This window comes from Equus przewalskii, chromosome 30 (genome assembly GCF_037783145.1).
Source record: "Equus przewalskii isolate Varuska chromosome 30, EquPr2, whole genome shotgun sequence".
In the NCBI taxonomy this organism is placed as follows: domain Eukaryota; kingdom Metazoa; phylum Chordata; class Mammalia; order Perissodactyla; family Equidae; genus Equus; species Equus przewalskii.
Genome location: NC_091860.1, coordinates 26,870,365 through 26,876,620, shown reverse-complemented (window position 1 = coordinate 26,876,620; position 6,256 = coordinate 26,870,365). Strand labels below are relative to the sequence as shown.

At 45.6% G+C, this 6,256-nt stretch overlaps 1 long non-coding RNA gene across 2 annotated transcripts in view; it reads left to right on the top strand.

Moving 5' to 3' along the window:
• Nucleotides 1-3,532: 3,532 nt before the first annotated feature.
• LOC139080559 (uncharacterized) overlaps nucleotides 3,533-6,256 on the top strand; it is a 40,418-nt gene continuing 37,694 nt past the window's right edge. For both annotated transcript variants that reach the window (XR_011535156.1, XR_011535155.1), the window contains exon 1: nucleotides 3,533-3,639. This is a non-coding gene — a long non-coding RNA (uncharacterized lncRNA). The remainder of the gene's footprint in view (nucleotides 3,640-6,256) is intronic.

Sequence of the window (6,256 nt, the reverse complement as noted above, 5' to 3'; positions counted from 1 at the left end):
TGGTCCCCAGACGAGCAGCATCCGCATCACCTGGGAACTTGATAGAAATGTAGATTCTTGGTCCTCATCCCAGATCTACGGGATCAGAAACTGTGAGATCGAGGCTCAGCAGTTGGTATTTCACAAGCCCTACAAGTGATTCCAATGCACACTAAATTCTGAGAACTTCTGCTCTTGAGATTAAGAGGTAGAATCAAAAGGATTTAGAGAACGTTAGATGGGGATGATGAGTCAGTCTAGGAATCCCAGTAGGACCTCTGGTTTTCTGGCTTCTTCTGCAGAGTGATTGAGGGTACCCTTCATTGAGACAAAACGGGAGATGGAGTAGGTTCCTGTAACAACAATGATGAATTTGGTTTTCAACATGTTGAATTTGGGGTGCTTATGAGAAATCCAAGTAGAATTGTCCAGGAGGCTACTGGGGAAACAGATCTATACTTCAGCAGATTGCTTTGGGCTGGAAATAGAGGATTTAGAGTCGTTGGTTAGTAAGAGGTAGTTAAGATAGTCCGGTTGATGGGCTTATTCCAGCATAGCATCAAGAACGGAAAGAGCCGAGGTCTGAGAAGCACACCTGAGGAACACCAGCTGGGGATAAATAGGAAGAGGATTTTGTGAAGAAAGTGACAACTGATTCCAAAAGATAGAGTTGCTACTGAATTAAGAAAGGAAGGTGGTCTTCAGCATCCTGTGCTGTAGAGAGACCACGTAAAATACAGGTGGAGAGGCGTCCCCCTGACTCTCTGAAAGTCAGGGGCCCCCTAGCACGGGCAACTTCAGTGAGGCCGGAAGCCAGGCCGCACTGGGCTCAGCTGTGAGTTGGGGGGCTTCAGGCAATTTGATGGACTAAACATATGTATTTACTTTGGTTGCTTCCTGAAACCATACTAAAATGACAATAAAAGGATTTGTTTTTAAGGCATAAACCCTTAAGGGCAAAAAAAAAAAAAAAGAAAAGAAAAGAGATGACAGTCACAAAGTTTGGGAAGTTGGGAAGCAGATAAATGATTGATAACTGACTCAGCTCACCTGAGAAAACTGAATCCGAAGCTCTAGAATTCTCAAAAGATGTGGGCATTGATGGCACTGGGTACCACAAGTAGAGGGTAAAGGTGGAGCAAGAAACTGGAGGATTGGTAGAGATTTTGTTTAAAAGCCAGTTAAATCCTCAGATATCCTTTCCTATTCTGTGTAACTGGGCGACTTCTCATCTTCAGCCTAGCATAAGACTGGAGGTTTAATCTCTGGAGAGGACAAAATAGAGGAACATCTCATGTGAGAGACTAGGCATAGCTCACTAAAGGGCAGAGGCCATACTGAAAACAGGGCAACGGTCTAGGTCCCTCGGGCTGCTGTAACGGAACACCACAGACTAGGCAGTTTACAAACCACGGACATGTATTGCTTACAGTTCTGGAGGCTGGAAGTTCAAGATCAAGGCTCAGGCAGATTCGGTGTCTGGTGAGGACCCACTTAGTAGTTCACAGACGATGTCTTCTTTCGGTGTCCTCACATGATGAAAGGGGCAAGGGAGCTCTCTGGGATCCCTTTAATTTGGGCATTAATCCCATTCATGGGGGCTCCACCCTCATGACCTCCTTACCTCCCCAAAGGCCCCACCTCCAAACACCATCACATTAGGGCTTAGGATTTCAGCATACAAGTTTTATACGCACATAAAAACACGCACATACATACATGCACACACGTACACCTGCTGTAGGTGGGAGAGTGACAGTTCCTTCTCTGGGAAATATAACCAGCTTCAGCAGAAGCACTGGCAGTGACATCTAAGGTAATTGGCCAATCTGATTACCCAGTGGAAAGAGCCTACAGTCTTCAAACCCCACCCAAGTGCCCAGAGATTCAAACACATTTTTAGTGCTCCATGCTTACATAGGAGCTGCAAACCAAGGATCGCCAGGCATCTGACAAGATCCTGCAAGATGAAGGTTGGATATCAAAACAACAGAAAAGAACCAACCTGGAAGAAACAGTCTGTGCAGGGAGAAGAAAACATCTAAATATCTTAAATATAGACAGAGAATAAGAGAACATAGTGCATCCGTGAAATAACAAGATCAAAATATATGTAAAAATGTTTGGAGACAGTATAAAAGGAAGAAAAGACCCAATAGAATTGTTGGAAGGAAATGTCAAGAAAATATCCCAAAAGTAGAGCAAAAACAAAGATTGAAAAAAGGAAAGAAGTAGTCAGAACCAATTTGAGCATGGAGTTTCAGGAAGACAAAACAGAGACTGGGAATTTTCTTTTTTTTAATCATGAATATTACCCAGAACTGAATATATGAGTTTCCAGATTGAAATGCTCAGCAAAGTGGATGAAAGTGGACCTACGGTGAGTATATTGTGGTGAAATTTTAGGAACACTAGAGATGAAGATCCTACAAGCTCCCAGAAGGAAAAAAGTCATCTCCAAAGGTCCAGGAATCAAAATGTCTTCAGATTATACAAGAGCAGCACTGTGGAGCTTCACCGTCAAAACTGAGGGGAAATGGGGGCTGGCCCGGTGGCGTGGTGGTTAAATTCACACACTCCACTTTGGCTGCCTGGGGTTTGTAGGTTCAGATCCCGGGCACGGACCTAGCACCACTCGTCAAGCCATGCTGTGGCGGCATCCCACGTAAAATAGAGGAAGATCGGAACAGATGTTAGCTCAGCAACAATCTTCCTCACACACAAAAAACAACAGAAAAACTGAGGGGCAATGATTTCCAACTTAGAATTCTAAAGCAAGCCAAAGAATCAATAAAATAAAGGCATTTTTCACACATAAACATTTGATCTACCACGCAGCCTTTCTCAAGAAGTTCCTGGAGAACCGAAGGACAATAAGGTGATGAGCAAACCCAAGAATGAGGAGGAAGTCCTCTAGGAAACAGACTGTCCAACGGGGGGCGGGGGTGGGGTGGGCATGCCAAATGCTCCTGAGCTTGTCACTAGGATATTTCCATAACGGGCAGAGTGTTCAGGCTGGAGTTAGTGATGAAGACATAGAAAGCTAAGCAAATGGGGTGGGGAAACAAGGCAATTGTTAATTCTTTAATAATTAAACAACAGGTTGTGCTGGGGAGAAAAAGAAACTGTAGTTTACTGCCCAGCTCAGCCACGTATAGTGGTGTTTTCATCGTCTTGACAGTGCCAGCATGTGCATTGGAGGTAGGGAAATGTGTTAACGTGTGACGAGAAGGGGGTTGCTCAATCTTCACCTTCCACAGTACGAAGTCAGTTATCACGTCTGAAACTGAAGAACAGAAGTAGAAGCCAACAGGAGCTTATTGTTTAGAGACGCAGAGAGATACACCAAGACAATCAGCTAAATATTTCCTTTTGGGAGGGGGCACTGGGGACGTGGGGTGCTTTTGGGTAAAAAGCCGTCTATAACTGTTGACTCAAACTCTGTGCCTGTCTGATAAGCCTTGAGAATATGAGTGGGAGGCGAAGAAATGGACATGGTCCACATAGATGAGTGTCAAGGAACGAGGCTGGGAAGAGATAAGACAGTAGATGGGGGATGGTGTGGTGTCAGGGAGAGGAATTCATTTTTTAAGTGCAGCAAATTTGAGAATGCTTACATGTTGAATGGGAAATAACAGAGAAGAGCACTGGAAGATACAGGTGAGGGGGTGGCTGGTTGATAGTGGACTGGGAAGGTTTGGGGCATGAGATATAAAGGAAGCCATGTTAGGTGCACATATAAATGATTAAGGAGAAAGTTTAGGCAGCTCCCATCCAATTATTTTATTTTATTTTTAGGGAAGTCACCAATAAGGTCATCCAGAGGGAGTGGGGAAAGTTTGGAACAGATGTAGAAGAGACAAGTGGAAGCTGACAACACGGGATCGCTGGGCAGTACCAGCCCAGTTGAAATTAAGTCCATGCTGTTGGCTGATGTGTACGTTTCCCTCTAGCTGTCTAGGCGTGGGAGCAGAGAAGACAAATGGTTAGATTCAAACGCAGGTTACTCAACACTAGCGTGGACAGAAGTGCAAGGTCCCGTGTGGGAAGTCATCCTGCACGGAAGCCCAGGGCCCCGTGTGTGTAGCAGGCCATCCTTCATTCCGCCAGTGGTGTCAGGTCTGCCTCTGGGCCAACCGACTGGGTTGAGAAGGGACTTGGACACCCCTGGAATCAGACTACTTATGGTTCACTGCTTTTCCTCAAGCCTCATCTTTGCTATGGGTCCTGCCTAGTCCCCCTAAGCCTCTGGGCTTTTAGGAATGTGGTATATACTGAGAGACCGAAAGCCAGTTACTTTGTATTTCCAGTGAATGGGTACGGTTAAAGCTGGCCTGAGATGACACAGGCCAAGAGTTCCTGCAGACACTGCCCCCAGACAGAGTGTGACCTGACACCTACCCCTTTCTGAGAACCCTTCAGACGCCTTCACCTCAGGCTGCAAGGGCTTCCAGAGCCTTTGGAGGGGCCTCTCGCTTCCTCCCTGGGCTCCTGAATTACACACTCTCCAGGAGAGCCAGGGGTTGCTGTCCCTCATATTCCTCACCACCGGTGGTTTTAAATATTTTACATTTCTAGTGGCCTGGACCTCTTAAGGTGGAATAGATGGAGGGAGATGGAGCTTCAAACTTAAATGTCTAACTTCTGTCTTACTCTGTTTGATGTCTTAGTACACTCTCAAACTTCACATGTCCAAAACGCAGCTCTTGATTTCTTCCCTCACCCCCAACTGGCTCCTCCCATCGCCCTTCTCCACCTCACGCAAGTTCTGCTGACTTTACCTCTAAAATATCTTGAATCCATCCATTTCTCATCATTATCTTGCCTCTTAGACCAGGTCTCTATCTCATCTCACCTGGCCTATGGCCACATCCTACGGTTGCTCTGCGCTTTCCTCTGGCCCATCTCTTCCATCCTCCATGTGGAAGGACACGCAATCTTAAAATGAAGACTAAATTAGGGGCTGGCCAGTGGCATAGTGGTTAAGTTTGTGCACTCCCCTTCGGTGGCCCAGGGTTCACTGGTTGGGCTCCCGGGTGTGGACATGTGCACCACTTATCAAGCCATGTAAAGCAGAGGAAGATGGGCATGGATGTTAGCTAGGGCCAATCTTCCTCAGCAAAAAAAAAGACTAAATTATGCCACCCTCCTGCTTTAAAACCCTTCAGGAGTTTCTTATTGCAGTTAGAATATTACTCTAACTTGGACTGCAGGCAGAAAACGACCTTTTCTTCTCTGCCTTCCCTAGAAGCTCATCTTTTAAAGGACCTTAATGAAGGTCTCAAAGAAGTACCCAACACAACATCAACATCCTGGATTTATTTCTTCTGTTTTAAATGTCCAATTCAATGGTTCTGGATTTTTTTAAGGAATCATTTTCCTAATATTACATTTTCCTAATCTGGACTTATGGTAAAACAGGTAGTGGTTTGTTTTTTTTTTTTTTTAGGAAGATTAGCCCTGAGCTAACATCTGCTTCCAATCCTCCTCTTTTTGCTGAGGAAGACTGGCCCTGAGCTAACGTCCATGCCCATCTTCCTCTACTTTATATGTGGGACACCTACCACAGCATGGCTTTTGCCAAGCGGTGCCATGTCCACACCCAGGATCCAAACCGGTGAGCCCCAGGCCACCGAAGCAGAACATGCAAACTTAACCGCCGTGCCACTGGGCCGGCCCCCACCAGCCGTTTTAAATTCCTACCCTTCCTTTGCTTTTCATGAAACCATCTAAATTGATGACATGAAGAAGTTAATAAGAAATGGCACATTGAGAGTTTCTGGCAGCATGTGACTCAGTTGCTATGCCCATGCCCCACTTCCCAAATGCTTGTGATGACCACCTGGCTACCCCTGGCTGTGTGACAGGGCAGCTGATAGCTGGTCTATGGTCAGGACTGCTCCGTTCCTACCCACCCTCCTCAAAATTCTGTTCAAACTCTGGCACTAATTGAGCCATGTGGTCTCGGGCAAGTCAACTTCTCTAGGCCTCAATTTTCTCATCTATAAAATGAGGAGGTGGGATTAGGCCCATGAATTTAGAAGTAAATGTTATAAACATCAAAGAAGGAAAGAGAAGAACAATGCAGGGAAAGAGACAGTGTGTGTACCAGGTATGGCGTACCTGGGCCATAACCTGCCACTTGTAGCTTCTCACATGGAGACCCTATTAGAAATTCTCTGAAGCTGTGATCCAATCTAGCTTCAGGCAAGTTTTTTTTCTCTTTTTAGAAAGAAAAGCTGAGCTCAACCATTTGGGACTCAGCATTCCTACTCTT